This window comes from Vulpes lagopus, chromosome 2, assembly GCF_018345385.1.
Source record: "Vulpes lagopus strain Blue_001 chromosome 2, ASM1834538v1, whole genome shotgun sequence".
Lineage (NCBI taxonomy): Eukaryota > Metazoa > Chordata > Mammalia > Carnivora > Canidae > Vulpes > Vulpes lagopus.
The window spans coordinates 30,994,060-31,011,740 of record NC_054825.1 but is presented as its reverse complement, the minus strand read 5'-3'; the positions used below and the strand labels follow the sequence as shown (position 1 = coordinate 31,011,740).

The 17,681-nt window shown below is 35.8% G+C and overlaps 1 protein-coding gene across 12 annotated transcripts in view; it reads left to right on the top strand.

The window, feature by feature from the left end:
• LCOR (ligand dependent nuclear receptor corepressor) overlaps window positions 1-17,681 on the top strand; it is a 149,130-nt gene that overhangs the window by 115,733 nt on the left and 15,716 nt on the right. Inside the window, exon 10 of one of the 12 annotated variants that reach the window (XM_041745461.1) lies at window positions 813-6,832. The exons of the other annotated variants lie outside the window; for them this stretch is intronic. The gene's annotated coding sequence lies outside the window, so the exon portion shown is untranslated. Of the gene's footprint in view, window positions 1-812; window positions 6,833-17,681 lie in introns of those variants that run through there. 12 annotated transcript variants of the gene reach the window in all.

Here is a 17,681-nt window from a genome sequence, read left to right as displayed (position 1 = left end):
AAATTGAGGCCAATGATTTCAGATGGATACTAAGAGTTGAAGAGAAGTAGGTCCAGATATTCCCAAAGCATAAATTTTTGCCTGGCAACTTTGGAGCAGTTAATTAGGTTAAGGATAGTTTTTCCTCAGCAACCTATTTCTTCAAAGGTTAGGCACACCATTGCTGTTATTAAAATACATGCACTGCTCATTCTTGACATAGCCTGGGCTTGGGTTTCTCTTTTGGTTTGGTTATTTTGTGTAGCAGTTTAATCTGTGGATGACTGAGCCTGTTTCCTCTTAGCTTTCTGGTCTTCTCAACAGAAAAAGCAGCTTGGGTTCAGAGCAGTATGTGACTCTGCAATATTTTCTAGCCTAGCTAGAAGTTGCAATAAAAATATTTTATGAAATATATGGTTTTCATCTGCAGTTGAAGGAAGTTGTAGAAAGTTTGCTGAAAGCAAAGGGCTAAGCTTGTGAAGGAATGCCTCCTTTGTTCCACACTCAGTAATTTGTTACACACAATTAATTGCAGCCATGGTACCTTTTTGCCTGATGTTTGGGGGTATTCGGTAGCCCGAATTCCTGCAAAAGGGTCCTTTGAGCAATTAATTTGTGCTTGCTTTTATCCCCTCTCAGAAAGGCATCATTAAAGGCCCATTTAAAAATCTGGCCCTAAAAGTTCAACTTTTGTAGTTTTACTGTTCAGAGAGGTTTAATCCTGTGTGGTAGTCTATAAAGTGATGTATGAGTTGAGTTATGTAAATTTTGTCATTGTAGTGTACATGGAGTGATCATTTTACTAACATAAATATTTTCTATGTGTGTTTCAGTGGATGACAATCGAGCAGCAGAAGAATGGTGTGCCTACCCTTTAATGCTGCAGTTTAAATAAGAGAACTTGTATTGTGTCATTTCAGATTGTAGGCTGAGACTTGTAAATAGTGAAAATTTGAGTACTTCTATTATTTGTTTTGGTTAGAAAGTGAATTTAAAAACAAACCAAACTCTAAACTTTCTCAGATTAAAAGTCCTGAGACCTGAAGATTGTAATATTCATGTCTGTGAAGCTTTTAAACATTACACGTGAGATCAGTCATGACTTGATATTCAGGTAAATTTTCTTTTCCAAGAAGCTTTTGAATAAGCATATTTCCTCCAAAGGTCGGTCGGTCTCTCTCTCTCTCTCTCTCTCTCTTTTTTTCCTTTTTGAGTGTAGATTATTTTAAAGCACTAATTGCATTACATTGGTAACTGCAATATAAAATAGCCATTATTGTTTTGTGAAGCATGGTTGAAATTAGATAGTGGTCCCTTTTAAATTTCATGAGCCTCTCAGAAAAAAATAAAAATCTTAAAAAAAAATACAGAAAGCTGCTGAATATTTCAAAAGATATATATTTTACCTTATTGTAGGTTTTGTAAAGTTAGTTGGTAATATTCAGGTGCACTTTTAATGTTAAATTTTGTGTTCAGATTTCCATTATACCATGTATTTCTCGGAGGTGGCTCATCACATGGCTGGCTGTCAGTCTTGGTGCCGCAGTGATCTTTTAATATTTGATTTCTCTCTTGATTTGCCACTGTTCTGTATTGGCACTTTCAGTGTAGATATTCTAGTTTGGGGACGTCCTCATCAGTGTGTAATAGAGATTGGTCTATTCGCATGCTTAATTTCTGCTGATCAGAGTTTTGCATGGCCCAAACAACAGTTGACCATTTTTATGGTATGGGAAAGTATAGTTCACAGTGGTCTTTGTCACAAAAGCCTTTTCTCCTATCATTTTCCAGTAGGCAGATGATGACATTACTCAAACTAATGTTAGGAGATAATGTATTGAAAATCCAATTCTTGAGTTTTTTATGAGAGAACATTGGTATTGTAGAGTAGATATACTATGGCACTATAAAATCAAAAATACTAAATAATCCTGTGGAAGGATATCTAGTTGGTATTTTTATCATTAGCATTCTCATGTCTCAGACAGTAGAGTCATGAAGCTTGACAGAAATGTAATATATTATATTACTTTGTTCAGTAGGCTTTCAAGTGACTCTTGAACTATGTTTGTGATGAGCTATACACTTTTTTCTGCTCCCCAAATACCATGAAGGACAAGGTCTCTCTTTCAAGAAACATAATTTATATTTGTGTATAATACTTTTTAATATTAAGTTTGTTGTTACTCTGAAGTTTAGGTGTTGCTTGATAAACCTTTGCTGCAGCAGATCATGAATATGAGTAAGGCTTTGTGTGATGATAATAGGGGTCCTTATGTGAAGTAAATTACTGTTCAGTTCTGGTGAGCAAGCTCAACAAGTGTGAAGTGTGTATTAGCTTTACTTGGTACACTTTTACTTTACAATATTGAAGTGCTTTTAGAACTCTGGTTATCTTATATAAACCATTACCTCAACCAATTGGCATTTTCATTCCCCAACATTTTACCTGAGCTATAATATGAGCTATATGGGATCAGATAATAAAACAATAAGGCACAATGAGAAGTTTAGTTCCCAATTTTCTGGAGAGAACTCTAAATTAGACTAAAAATGACTACCTGCAAAGGCCCATATCTTAACTACCTTCTGTCATTAGGCAGTACTTAGCAACCTTTGAGCTGCTAGTGAGCTATGTGTTCTCCCCCTGCTCAAATAAGCACATGGTGCAAGGCCTGGTTCGCCTTTGTGATTCTCTTACATTTCATTGACCCATATTAGTAAAGCTTGGATTCAGTTGGTTATTTTTATAAAAAAATTAATGATTCTGTCCAATGTCAGAACCTGAAATTATTTTGAAGGGTTTTAACAGATAAATGGTCAGTGTCATTTTCTTTAACAGCTGTTGTCCCCATAGATTTAATTTTGAGACAGACCACGTATTTTTGCTTTTGTAATAATTCTTTCTTTAAATGCTAGTTATATGAGCCACCCTTTTTCTATATATTCAGGTTGCTGTCATTGGTGATAGAATATGGCAATAGACTGAATTGCTCCACTTAATCTTTTATGGAAAACATTGAAAGTTATAGGTTGAATTTTGACCTTCATTGAAGATATCAAAGATTGTTTTCCTTGTTACCTTTACCTTTCTGTTGTAATTAGGTCTTTATTACTGTGGTCAGGCCAGTGCTATTAGAAACTTAATGGCTTTAGCCAAATGGCCCATTTAGGAGACTATTAAGCTATATAGGGGCTTAAAAAAAGTGATGGCTTTCAAACTTTACTGAAAAGGAAAGAAGTATAATTCTGGTACAAGGAATGCAGACCTCCAAAGTCTTCTTAGTTTTCTTTCTGTCCTTGAGACTTACAGGATTTGTGACATGGTGACTGAAGGGAAAATAGAGGAAATTCTCTGCCCATCCTCTGTCTCTCGTTCCCAGATAAACTCACAGTTGCCTTTTGAAAAAGCAGACATTAGCCCTGTAGCTGTGTGCCCTAAATGTTATGAAGGAGATTGGGGGAGGGGGCAAGGAGTAGGATGGGAAAGTATGTAGACTTGAGAAGAAGCTAAAGATTCTCTTCTACAGTACTAACAATGAGTCGCAGGATAGATAATGTAAAGTTGGGCCACCTTCATTTCATGATAGAGAAATCTTTTAGATGATTTGAAAATGAGAATCAAGACTAATTAATGTTGATTTGACAATAAAACATGAGTTAATTCTGCAACTATTTGGGGGGTAATTTTAAGGTTTCCAGTTCATTTAGAGCTGTGTCGATAAGCGCTGAAAAACAAGCACTTTTAGTTAATCATCGATTTATTGGATGTAGCAAATATTATAATCATAATATTTAATCTTTATAGTTTGAATATGGAAATGAACTCTTTACCCCATCTTGAACTGTCTTTGAACAGACTCAAGGTGATCTTTTCAACACTGGAAATGACCCTACACACATACCAAAAAAATCTAAAGCAGTAAGACGTATTTGAAGATCCATACCTCTTAGACTTTTTAGATTTGTCTTGGGAAAGAATTTATGAACCTATAACCAGTATTAGTGCAGTCTTGGGTTCCTTGTTCTGCATAATTGCACCCTTTCTCAGGTATGTCCTGAAAACATAAATTTTAAAATAATCTCTTTAGAGATTAGATTCTCAGTGGATAGTGTGTAAGGGGACTGGGGGAGGGGGGTGGGGGGTTGGCCACAGGACACTGACACAGTAGAGCAGGGATTTTTAACATTCAATAGCCAAATAGAATTTCAATCTAGAATATTTTTACCCCCTCAGAGTAAGTGAAACATCTATTATTTGGTAAATACCCGGTGCTACACTCCTAAAAGTCTTTTCTTTCATCCAGGTTAACTTTTTTTTCCTGCTTGGTGGAAGGGTATATAGTAAACTTTACTGTCACTAGGAAAGCACTTGTCCGAAATGTTTGAAGTACTAGAAAAGGGATAATTCAGCACTTTTTCTGTTACAACACTAAAGTCTTAATTTATCTTCAGAGTCTTAGGTACTGTAAGTTTTAGCGTGATTATTTAAAAATATAAAGCATAACTACATAATACGGGGTCAGATCACATTTATATAAATACTTCTTATTAAAAAAAAAAAAAAGACAACAACATTCTGTACCTTTCAAGCAATTCCAAATGATTGCCTCACATTTCTGGTTTCATTAAGCATTTCAGGCTTAAGAATTTGGAATTTGAGAGGAGGTGAGGGGAAGATTCCCCAAAATGAAAAATTGTGTCAGACCATTTTAGAAAAATCACTAGGAAAATGGGTAGGGATTCTCTCTCCCTTTAAGTCTTCAGGGAATGAGCAGTATTTAGAATCTTTGGCTGAAATTCAAGCCTTTTTACTGTGTAAATTTTTAATATTAATTCACTGACATGCTTTTTACATCAGAGGACTGAAAATGGATCTTAATGTTTTTAAGTTGTGGAAGGGTATATTTCTAAAATGAGGGGGGGATAATTAACTAGGTTAGTATACCAGCATTAGTAAGTTTAAGGAATTTTAGTATGTAATAGCAAAGTGTTTGATTAAAAGTCTAATCCTATATTGCTAGTCGAAATTAGTTACATTCTGATCTAGGAAAGATAATAGTCATTGGATATTGATATGCTGTGCTGTCAGAAAACCAGACGAAGATAGAAACCTTTATCTGACTCCCACATGTTGCTTGTTCTGATGGGATATATACTTTACAGCAGCTTATTGCTGCTGCTTTGAGAAGAAATGTATAAACTATACATTTGGAGTGTTTTGCATATAATTCTTTATAACCTCCACTTTGAACTGTCAGACATTGGTATTTTATCAGTCCACATTGTTAAATAAAACTAATGTTCTTAGGAATCCAACTTGTACACACTGTTTAAAAACCCTCAGGGACAGTTTACACACTATTCTCACTCAATTCAGGTACTTTGATGCTATTCTTAAACCTAACAGTGACTTGTATTTTTCTGTTTTGCTTTTATTTCGACGTGCTGGTAGCACATCCTTGATGAATGTCAACTTAAAAACTCAGTTCAGGTATCCAGGTATAACTCAGCCAAACAGATTTTAAAGCTGCATATAACTCTCCAGCACACGGTGCCTCACACTCTTATAGTGGCATTCTATATATTCAGTTATTACTACTGAGCAGATAATATGGGGGTTCCTGTTAACAGTGTATTTAAAACAACAAAATGTGCATAAATGTATAGCCAGCACATGTGTAACACACACACAAACTATATTTTTAAATGCCACTAATAGCCAGCACAATTAAATGACATTCCTTGCTGCTTCTGTAAACTATAACAGATGCAGTTCCTCCTCGATGTGGCTCTTGCTTCTTCACCACACTACTACTAAATTCAAGCACTGGTCCTTGGGTGTCTGACCTCTACATTCTAGTTTATGCAATGTCTTTAGAGAATTCTGTGCACTGGCCACTGTGATGGAACCGTTGGGCCAGTAGTGCTCTGAGTTTATTAGTAGTGACTCTGCCAAAGTTGGTGTTGTAACATGAGTATGTAAATGTCAAAAAAATTAGCAGAGGTCTAGGTCTGGATATCAACAGACAATTTTGTCAGTATATTTTGTAGCCTTGAAGTCCTCAGTGACAAGTTTCTAATGATGTGAAGTTCTAATTCCAGTGTTTTAGTACTTTGCATCTTTAATGTTAAGACTTGTCTACTAGAGATCTTTATTCTTTAAGACTCCTTTTGTTTTCTACAGTGTTATCTGTGGTTAACAAAATAGATTATTCCTCTGCTTTAATATTTGATATCTTACATTTAAAAGGAACTCTCCATATATAAAACCCATAGCCTTTGAAGATACGGAAAATGGCATCAGATTTCTAGAAGTTCAAGTGTCATGTAACAAAACAGGAACCCCCTTTACTCTTATGGACCTCATTTCAATATACTGTTTACAGTTTGACGGAATTGTATAATTTAATATTTCTCTTGTACTGTAGTTTATATTTATTTACAGATTTTTTTTTTGTACTGTGTGATTTGAACTTTTTGTTCCTTGCTATGATCAATGTTTATGTAGTAGAGCACTTATGATCACAAATTAAGTTTTTTGGTTTGATTGCACTACATTAAATTTTTTAATGCAGTTCTGATTTTTTGACTGGACTAAAATAAGCTGTGTCTTAATGTATGTGATGAGTACTTAAAACTTTAATCCATGTGGTCCCCTTTTTTTTGCATTGTATGTCAGAAGCGCTAGTTCTTTCGTGCATGTGTAAGATTTAATGGTTCCATTGTATTATTTGACCATGACATTTTGGAGAAACATTCCCAGCTGTAATGTTGTGTATGGTAGTTCTCACTGGATGCTAGACTTTTCAAAACCACTATTCTTCTAATAAATTTTGTTGTGAAAAGCTGTTTTAAACGCTTGGTTTCTACTTCTTAAGGTTTTAATATTTTTTTAAAAATCCACAGAAGGGGTAAGATTTCCAAGTGTTCTGTAAATGTACTTGGTAAGAAGTTGGTAATTTTTTTTTTTTTTAGAAGTTGATAATTTTTTAATGGTAAATTCTTTCCAGATGATCTCTTAGATGACTAGAAGTTACTGTTTCAAAATTGTGCTTCAGTATTTGGGTGCCACACTGCCTAATAACTCTATGCCTTTATAGTTTGATACTCCCCTACCTCACAGGGATTATTCACTTGAAAAATTTGTTTCAGCTAGACAAGATACATATTTATATTTTTCATAATACCTGCTTGCTGGGCTTATGTAATTATTTTCTCAAAATCATAGTTTTGTCAGAGTAAACCATTATGCTGGAATTGCTTGCTAAAATGATGATTTACTAAGTATTGTTTGCTCCTTTCTTGAAGTACAAGTATGAAAGCAACATAGTCAGTTGAGGTTCTTATAGTATTCTGTATTCTACAGTATAGTTTTCTGATTCTTGGGAAGATGCTGGCATTTCCTTTTACCTGGACAAAAAAGAACAATATATGTGTTGCTTACTTGTTTTTTTGAGAAACGAGGTGTATAAAGAAGTATTATAAAATGATTCCTGTTGTAGTGAGGGGAACATCTGAATTAGGGTGATAAAGATTAGAAATGGTATAGCAAAGTATTGGAGAAAGCTTTTTCAAGCTCATGAAATATGTGTAATTAATGTAGGTTGAAGGGGTTTCTGATCATTTCTAACGGCATTTTATACTAAAAAATGATGCTATTGTTGGTAGTTGCTCCAGATTATCTTTTAGTTAGTATTTTTGTCTTACTTCTTTGGCTGTCTCTCTGCTTTTTGGTCCGATGTTTATAAATTTGGAAATTTTGTTGGTACTGAAGGTTTGTCCGTTGGCTTCATTTGTTCCCTTTACTCAGTCATGCCACATTATTTATAGAACATTTTTCTGGAAACCTAATTACTACTTATTTATAAATTTGAAAGCTTATAACTGCTTGTTTCTTGCCATTATCCATTCTAAACTGGTGACCAGATCAATATGGTAGGATTATAATCTGACATCTCATAAATGAATTCATTTTAGTGATTTTGTTTATGAATTGATACTTAATTCTCCAGTTATTATAACTTTGTTTTTAAAAAGGACTTACTCCTTCTAATCCAGAATTTTCTTCTCTGATTCTGTTGATACTTCGGAATTAATTCAAGGACTCTGATGTCTTATCAAGGTGTTGCAATCAGGGAAATTGCATATGGGAAATGGAGTGGGAAAAATGGAAAATGGGATAGCTTTCTGCCACTTCCCGAGTTGTATAGTCATTTTTCCTCAAAAACTTTCTCTCACCAGATACTTTTATCGAAATGTAAATACATTGTTACGTCATATGGTGCTAAATCTCATTGCCGAAAAGAGTGCAAAATCTTTTAACAGAATTTACTGAGTAATGCAGTAGATAGCTGTTCTCTTGTATTCTGAGTGTACACTTTGTCATTAGCTGCTTCCAATGGTGAGCATTTAGCAGAGGGTTGTATTAATCTTGTTCAGCTTACAGGTTTTTGGACTTTTGCTATGTTTGGAGGAAATGGTAATGTATCAAGCATCACTTACAATTGGAGTAGAAAAGCTTTTTTTCAGAGGTTAGTAGAAAAATGTTTTCAAAAGAAAACATTTCAAAAGGTTGATCAGGGCAGCTCAGTAGTGAGCGTCTGCTTTTGACTCGGTGTGATCCTGGAGTCCTTGGGATTGAGTCCCACATCAGTCTCCCCAGGGGGAGCCTGCTTCTTGCTCTATGTCTCTGCCTCTCTCATGAATAAATAAATAATTTTTTAAAACCTAAAAAGAAAAAATAAATAATAAAACGTTGATCAATGTGTATATAGTTAATAGTTTAAGCCATCATTTGGTTAGAGTGCAACTTGGGAAGTAACCTGGGAAGTAAGCAAAAATACCTAAAAACTCATAAGTATTAAATCTGGAGTCTGAGGCTTTTTATAGTCATGTACAGATACTATTGTTTATTGACTAGTAGTTTTCAGATGGTAATGGTACTTTCACCAACCTTATTTGACCACCAATACAGAGTGGTAAGGGATTATTTGGTACTTTAAATTTCTGTCAACTTGGTATTCTAACTAGAACACTCACTCATGTTTTCATCTGGGAAGTCATAGTGGTCACCTGAATGCTGTTGAGTAATAGACCTCTGAGTCTATTAAAAGTACAATCTTATATTAAATGTGAGACAAACACACTAATATTTATCTGTTCTAACATTGGGAAATATATAGCAACCCTTTATTGAATAATAAAGTATTATAAACCTTAGGGTCTCCCCTTTGCATTGTAGCATTTTCTAAAGGAAAAACAAATAGATCTGGATTTCATTTTAGATACCTTTTATTTAAAACAATTCTTTTAAAGTTTTTATTATGAACTGTGTGAATGTGATACTTTTGCAAAAATTATAAGATATGTTAATTTTAAAGTATGTTATTTATAATGTCTATTTCCATTGTGTGCAGGCTAGTTCTGTCTTGAATATTTGAGCACAAAGAGTTCAGAGAATCATTGGATATACTCAGTCTCAATTAGAATCAGTCTTTAAGAATGCAGATGCCTGGGTCCTACACCAGATCCATTCAATCGGTTTATTAGTGTGAGGCCTGAACATGTTCTTTATTTTCAAAATGTAGCACAGGAGGTTTTTTCGCTTGGGTTTTTTTTTTTTTCTTTTTGTATTAAAGTTTATTCATTAGGTCTTTTCTTGTGGCAGAGACACAATGTAAAATTTACCATCTCAACCATTTTTTAAGTATATGGTTCAGCAGTGTTAAGTATATTCATATTATAGGAAGTTTTGATTGGTCCACTGATTACTGTTTGTTCCATTCTAATCTTTTATTCTTATTATTTTTTAATGAAAAACGTGAAATGTGGGGGAGCTTAAGGGACTTGTCCTCCTCACATAATGGGTTGCCCTTGATACACATGATTCCAAACCATATACCACTTTGGCACTCATAATTCAACCTTAGAATTAGAATAAGGGTTTTAATCTGCTAATAATTTTCTTTTAGGTTTACTTTTAACTTAATTAAATCTCAAATATTAATTTAGTTTCACTCTTGCTGAGATGTACATTGCTTTTTAGGAAGAGAATGAAATTCATATATGAAATTACCAGTTAAGAAATTACATCAAGGGATCCCTGGGTGGCGCAGCGGTTTGGCGCCTGCCTTTGGCCCAGGGCGCGATCCTGGAGACCCGGGATCGAATCCCACGTCAGGCTCCTGGTGCATGGAGCCTGCTTCTCCCTCTGCCTGTATCTCTGCCTCTCTCTCTCTCTGTGTGACTATCATAAATAAATAAAAATTAAAAAAAAAAAAAGAAATTACATCAGAAACCTATAAACTTCATTGTTAAATAGAACCATTGTTGACTCAATGCTAGAGGAGATGGATCTTGAAGAGTAGGTAAGGCATAGAGAGGAGAGGAGAGATATCTACTCCAAGTTTAAGAGACAGAATTTAATGGGCCTGTTTTAAAATCTCAGCTCTTCTAGTTTCTCCGTACATGGTTTTGAACAAGTTATTGAAACTTTCTGAACCTTGGGTTTGTTAATATTTTATTTAAATTCAATTTGCCGACTTACAGTACAACACCCAGTGCTCATCCCATCAAGTGCCCTCCTTAGTGCCCGTCACCCAGTTACCCTATCCTCTGATCCACCTCCCCTTCTGCAGCCCTTTGTTTCCTGAGCCTTGGTTCCTTATCTTTTAAATGAATCTTTGACCATCTGCCTCAGAGATTTGCTATGAGGCTCAAATGAAATTCTGTATATAAGATACTTAGTACTATGCTGGGCTCTTTGCAAATCTGGCAAGAATTAATTTAGTGAGGGATAGAGAAAGTGAGAAAATCAGATTGAAAATTGTAGAGGAAGTTGTTTGTATTGATTAGAACTTTGAAAGAGGGGCGGGTGAGTTTGTATTAGACAGGGATACTGGGTGGCCAGTCTTTTCACTGCAGTCAAAGACATAAAAATGTTGAAACAATGATTAAAACCTGGAATGCTACTTTTCTACATTTCTTGGTCCTGTTCATGGGCATGTTATCAGACTATTAGTCATTCTTCATTTCTTTTCAAAGACTAGACTAAAAGTTGTTTGGAAAGTAGAAGGTGTTTAAGATTAAAAATTACAAAGTTGTGTAGAATTTATCTGCATTTCCATTGTACACTGAGTATTTTGTATAGTCAAGGTTGAAATGTTACATGCTTTGAAGATTTTTCTTTCTACGTGGTGGTAGTTTGAATAACAAAATGTAAGACCTAAGCGTGGGAGTATGGATAAGTGTGTGCATATGTGTTTAATCGTCAAACCATCAGTTTTCCAATGAAAGAAGTTAGGGAATCTTCTGCCAAATATTTAACGATTTTAGTTAAACTCTTATTAAATGGGAGTTCTGAGCATTTCAAACAGGCAGATCATAGCTAGCACCAGTTTAGAGGTGTTCATTCTATTTACATTCTATTTACATCTATTAAATCAACTAGAAACATTTTTGCCAGGAAAACCTGGCAGTATAGCATTAGCTAGATAAAGATGAATTAAGAAGAAAATAACCAGGATAGCATATTTTTATGAGGTGCTAGGAATTGGTTAAGTCTGTAGAAGAGTTTTTTAAACTGGATCAACCAGTTGCAACCTTAGTCAGTTGTAAGATGAGTTTAGTGGGTCCTAACATTTTATTTTATTTATTTTATTTTATTTTTTTGGGGGGGGTCCTAACATTTTAAAAAGAAATCAAGAAAAAGAGAGCACGTATCATATAATAAGGATAAAACTGTTTCATTGAAATGTGTGTCATCATAGATACGTAAAGTGAGATATGTGTACTATATCACTTTTTTTTTTTTTTTTTTGTACTATATCACTTTGTAAAAAGTGTTTCTTGTTCTGGTTTGCAGTCAAAAAACTCTCATGGCTTTGAAAGCCATTATGTAAACCATGCCTTTCATCCCAGTAATTCTGGTATCTTGGAGAGCATGTTAGCAGCCTACTGTGTGCTTATAGTTAGGAACCTACACCTTTTACTGTCTTATCTTCAAAATTCCCTCTTTCCTTTCCCTGCCTTGTTGTAATTTGACAGTCTGGTTAAATTGAAAAGAAATAGATACAAACCTTAAAAGACTTCTATCATATTTAGAATTATTCTGAATAATTCTTTTATCAAAGATGTTAAGCCCCAAGATGCAGAAAAACTAGCAAACTTGGCTTTAGTAAGCACCCCCTGAAGCACCTCTTCTGTCCCCCAATTGAGATTATTCATAATTTTTGGAAGCTGTGTTTTGCTCTGCTTCTACTAAACTTGGCTAGGAACACAGTAAACTTAGAGAAGTGTTACAAAGGGATTACATGTCTTGTTTTAGATCAGTAATTCTTGACTTTTTCTACTTCATACTTGAACAAGATGCCTTTTGTCATCAGCAATCACCATGGGTTTGAAAATACACACACACACACACACACACACACACACCCTCTCCAAGATTCTGATCTATGGGGGGAATGATCATTCTCCTTAATCCCAGTTTTGAGAATTGCTTTTTCTACCTAAATTTATCTAAATTCTGTGTCACAGAATTTGGATTTCGGCCACCTGGAAGTCAGATATTAAACTGCCTGACTTTAAGAGGTCACTTTTTGTTCTGTGATCTTATGATCTTAGTTCTCACATTTCTTTGTTATCTTTATCTACTGTACCTTTTTATGTTTTCTCCTCATGAAGTTCTGTGGAAGGAAAACTTGGTTCTTCAGTAATTTACAGGTTCAGCTAAACTATACATGGCTTTTGGAAAATCTCCATACCCCTTGCTGTCCACCTTCTCCCCTACTCCACACACACACACACACACACATACACACAGTAGATGTCATAGCCCTTGGAATAGTCCCATATCCAAGTATGGAAAATCCACAGGGTAGATAAATTTCCCAGTGCAGAACAAAGACTTGTCAACAGACTTATCCAGGCCCTTGAAACACGTTTTCTGTGTTTAAAGGACCAGAAATAAGGAATTAGGGAACATAACTTCAGATTATTGTCTAGCAAAAAAATATAGCTCTTCTTGCCTTGAGGGGAAATGATGATGCATTTTTATGTTTTCTTGTATTTAAATAGAAGAACCAAGCCAAATTAATGTATATTTCTTAATTATTTGGTCTACTCTGTCAAGTATTTTCTCTAGCTTTCTTTCCCCTTCTGTTTTCCTGGGACTACCCTTTTCTACTGCTAGGATCAGCTCCCATCCAAACATCATGCAGTGTCTTTATTGCTCTTTTGTATTTTGGTCATCACTGATGTTGCACTTGCCATCAAGAGTTTTGTTGGTAGTTAGCAAATACTGAAGGAGACTACCTGAATCCATCAATCCCAGATTCTCGACTCCTTTCAGCTCTCTACCCACATCTCTTCTCATTTTTATTCTTTTTCCTAAAGTAACATAAGCATTGACGATCCACCATTTACATTAACCACAGGGATACTTTACTACGGATTTAAGTATTGCAGTATTGGCAAAGTAGGAGTTCAACTATGTTTAACCTCTGATCTAGAAAAACATCATTGAGTAAATCATTACAGATAGGGTTGTGAAACAACACAACACTCTTAAACTGTGCCTTTCAAAGTTGTTAAGAATATTATCTTATCCTTTGACCACACCCTTAAGAATTAGGCTTTGAGCTGGGGATAGAAGGACAAAGTGGTCAAGGTCATGCAGGCTATTTCTCTCCTAAGGAGAGCCAGTCAGAAATAATCAATTGGAATTGGATTTGGAAGTCAAGTTTCCCTCTTCTGTAGCCCTACCTACCATTTATCAGTCCCTGGGACCTTACAGCTCTTTAGTGGTGCTGAAGTATTTCTGATTGATAAATAATTCACTTAACTATTACAGACTCTTGTTGAACAGAAAGAACATGAAATCAAACAAGTGATTTTGAAACCTGTGATGTATTATTGTTCTTGTAAAGATCTTACATAGTGTGATGTGAGGGACATACCATCATACCAACTGTAATCCCTGAACTAAAAAATAGTGCTTCCCCTTCAGTCGAGTTGAGTGAATGGGCTGAAGGACAGAAGCCTCTCATTGGTTACTTTCTTAGTGTCTAAGAGTATTCTAAATCAGGGCAAATGCATAATTAGGCTTTCTCAAAGGCCTAAGACTATAGGGAAAAAAAATGGAATAATTGGAAGCAAAGGTAAAGACTGTTTAAAACTCAGGCAAAAGTAGCCTTTTTTTTTTTTTCTTTAAACTGCACCTATTTTTTAAAAAACATGAAATAGTCACAGAATTAAATTTCAGGAGGTTGAGGTTAATTTGTAAGATTAAATATTCAAATAATCTGAAATTAAAAATCATCTAAACTTAAGATTGTATTGAGAAAATTTCTAGAGAAAAACACGGTAGGAAGCTTGATAAGTTAGAGGCACAAAACTGATTTTATTACTGTAGTTATAAAGTTAGCTATTATAAAAGGGCCATTTAATGGCACTTGGACAAAGGTTAGTATTAATGTGAATGTTCTCCGGTCCAAATGAAGCTCCTGGTTCAGACGTTTCAGAATCTTATGAATACTTCAATTCAGTGTGCAGAAAGGAACCCATCAGACACATACATACCTCAATGAAATCACTAGCCCCCAGCTTAATTCCCCATGTTCCTATCTCAGTAAATGATGCTGCCCAGGAAGCCTCCTTTTTTTTTTTTCTTTCTAAAGATTTTATTTATTTGAGAGTGAGAGAGCATGAGCCGGTTGAGGGGCAGAGGGAGAAGCAGACTCCCCACTGAGCAGGGAGCCCAATGCAGAGCTCAGTTCTCAGGACTCTGGGATCATGACACTTTACCAAAGGCAAAGGCAGACACTTAACCAGCTGAGCCACCCAGGTGCTCCCAGGAAGCATCCTTGATACTCTTTTTCTCTCTCCTTTTTTGCTAAAAAAAAAAAACCTTAAGAGTACGAAATGTGATCCTTACCTAGTTTACATCTCAAGTTGCTCAAGTAGCTTATATATTTGCTTGGAAAGCTAAGACAAAGGCAAGTCAGTAAAAGAGATAAGATACAAGATGTATAGGATAAAATATACACGATTCCTTATGATTGCCAATGTACTTTACAAACCTTTATGGTTTAGGATTTCATAAAAGATACAGTCACTCCAGGTGGGGATAGTTCTGAAGTGGCCCAGGATGTAACTGATAAAGAGTGTCCCACTTCTTGCTCCAGTGACCTGTGGTTCACCGGTACTTTCTGCCTCTTCCTTTTTACTAGTAAAAGACACATAAAAATGAGCCTTTGTTGATGTCTCTTTCTTTCAAGCAAGGATGCCATTTGCAGCTTTAATCTTTCCATCTCTTGAACTTGCCCAAAAAACTGCTGTAAATATATGCCTCTTCAGGTTAGTATAGCCTGTGAGTCCCTCTCTGATGCTGTTTTCAGAACCCAAATGCTAGACTGCTGTTCCAGGTTAGTGTTCAGTGGGTACTGATGTTTCTGCAGTATGTATGCCTTGTTGTGAAGACCCCACTTCCCTTTGCGTAGTGCTACCTACCTCTAGTTGTTATTTTGTCTTTTGGAACTAACTAAGCCATATTGTCACAGCCATTGCTTCAGGGTTGGTTTCATGGCCCTTTGGAAAACCTAACATTAGTTGAGGCTAATTAAAATACTGAAGCACTATTAAATTATTGAAACATGGGACAACAGCAGATGTCTCATCATAAAAGAGGTTAAATCTCACCTGTGGATTAATTATTACTCAGTTTTTTATTCTGTGTGAATATCACTTAAGAAAAAGTGCTTTCTCAGTTTCTTTTAGAGTACTCTGCCATCTTATTGGGTACACATCCTGATTTCATTAACCTGTAAGCATATTGTTAACCCCAAATACTTAAAGCCTGCTTCCAGAGCACAGCCATAGGCATGGAGCAGTGTCCAGAAGATTTTCACACTTTGGTGATGATGGTGCTTCTTGAGTTGGGAGAACCCTTTATCTCATTTTTTTTTCTGCAGTAAGATGCCATGATATTTCTTCATCTTTTTCATAAATTTTGATCAGTTTTACATTTTTCATGTATTGCTAAAATGCACATTTTTGATGCATTGAGAAGGCAGTGATATCCCACTTATTTATAGTCACCTCTCTCAGAAATGTCAGAAACATCCAAAAACCAAACCAGAAATAAAGGCCACTGAACAGTTGAAATTGTTAGAAAATCCATGTGCTTTACTCATAAAATATTCCTGAAACCTTCATTCAGAGTCTGTTTATTTTTAAAGTACCACTCTCATGCTCAAAGTAGAGCTCCTAAACAGAGCTGTTATTTGGAAGCCAATAATAAAGATTTTAATAACAAACAGACTGCCAGCATGACATTTTGTATTAAGGCAGTCAAATGTACTTAATCGAGCAGCCCCCAAAGCTATCAATCTATTTTAGTTCAGGGACGCCTGGGTGGCTCGGCAGTTTAGCGCCTGCCTTCAGCCCAGGACATGATCCTGGAGACCCGGGATTGAGTCCCGCATCGGGTTCCCTGCACCTCGGTGACTCAGTAGGTTAAGTACCCAACTCTTGATTTCGGCTCAGGTCATGATCTCAGGGTCTTGAGATTGAGCCCTGCATCGGGTTCTACACTGGGTGTGGAGCCTGCTTAAGATTCTCTCCCTCCCTCTGCCCTTCCTCCACCCCACTCACATGCTTTCTCTCTGTCTCTCAAAAAATAATACTAACAGCTAAACTTTAATACTAGTGAACATGGTAACAATCCTGAATCATATTTGGAGCAGGATATCAATTTTTAAAAGACTTCTATCAAAAATATTTTAAAATTTTTAAATATTCAGTACTTGAAGTATAAACTTTATATAGAAAATTCACTTTAGGAAAAAAAAAGAAAATTCACTTTAGGTTATAAGAAAGCATTAGTGCACATTTTTTTTTGAAGTATGTTTTTTATTGAAGTATGTTTAATGTGACTGGCTGACAATAATGGTAACTGATAATTTCGTAGATTTTCCTTTGCACTAATCCTAAGTGGAAGAGAGGGCACATGCTCTGTTAAGACCGACAATGGTTAAGTGTTCTGGCCAAGGTTATACAACTAGTAAGTAGAAGAATACTCACTACTGTCTCACAGTACTATATCTCATTACATACTAACACTGTTGGTACCGACTGACAGACATAGTGACAAGAAGGGTAAGGAAGGTAGGAGGCCAGTGTAGGTCGTCTAGGGCAAGCCTTCCTGGAAAGGCACCTCATGGCTGGGACATAAAGTCAGAGATTGAAGGAAAGAAGAATCAGCTGGAAGATACTGTCAAATAATATCTGTTCAATACATTAAGCTGCCCTCAGTGCTCTGCCAGTTTCATGGTCAGATAATAGTCTCCTGAGGAATTACAGTCCAGAGAGAAAGAAATTGTGAAGCTCTATAAAACTCTAGAAAATTGGATGGAGCATCTGGGTGGCTCAGTCAGTTAAGCATCTGCCTTGGTTTAGGTCATGATCCCGGGTCCTGGGATTAAGTCCCATGTCTGGCTGCCTGCTCAGTGGGGAGTCTACTGCTCCCTCTCCCTCTGCTGCTCCCCCTGCTTGTGTGTTTCCCTCCCTCCCTCTCTCTCTCTCTTTCCCTCTCCCTCTCCCTCAAATTAATAAATAAAATAAAAAAGACAGCAACTCTAGGAAATTGGAGTACTCCAACTGCTTGTGTTTATTAGTGAAATCCAGAAACACAGCAGCTC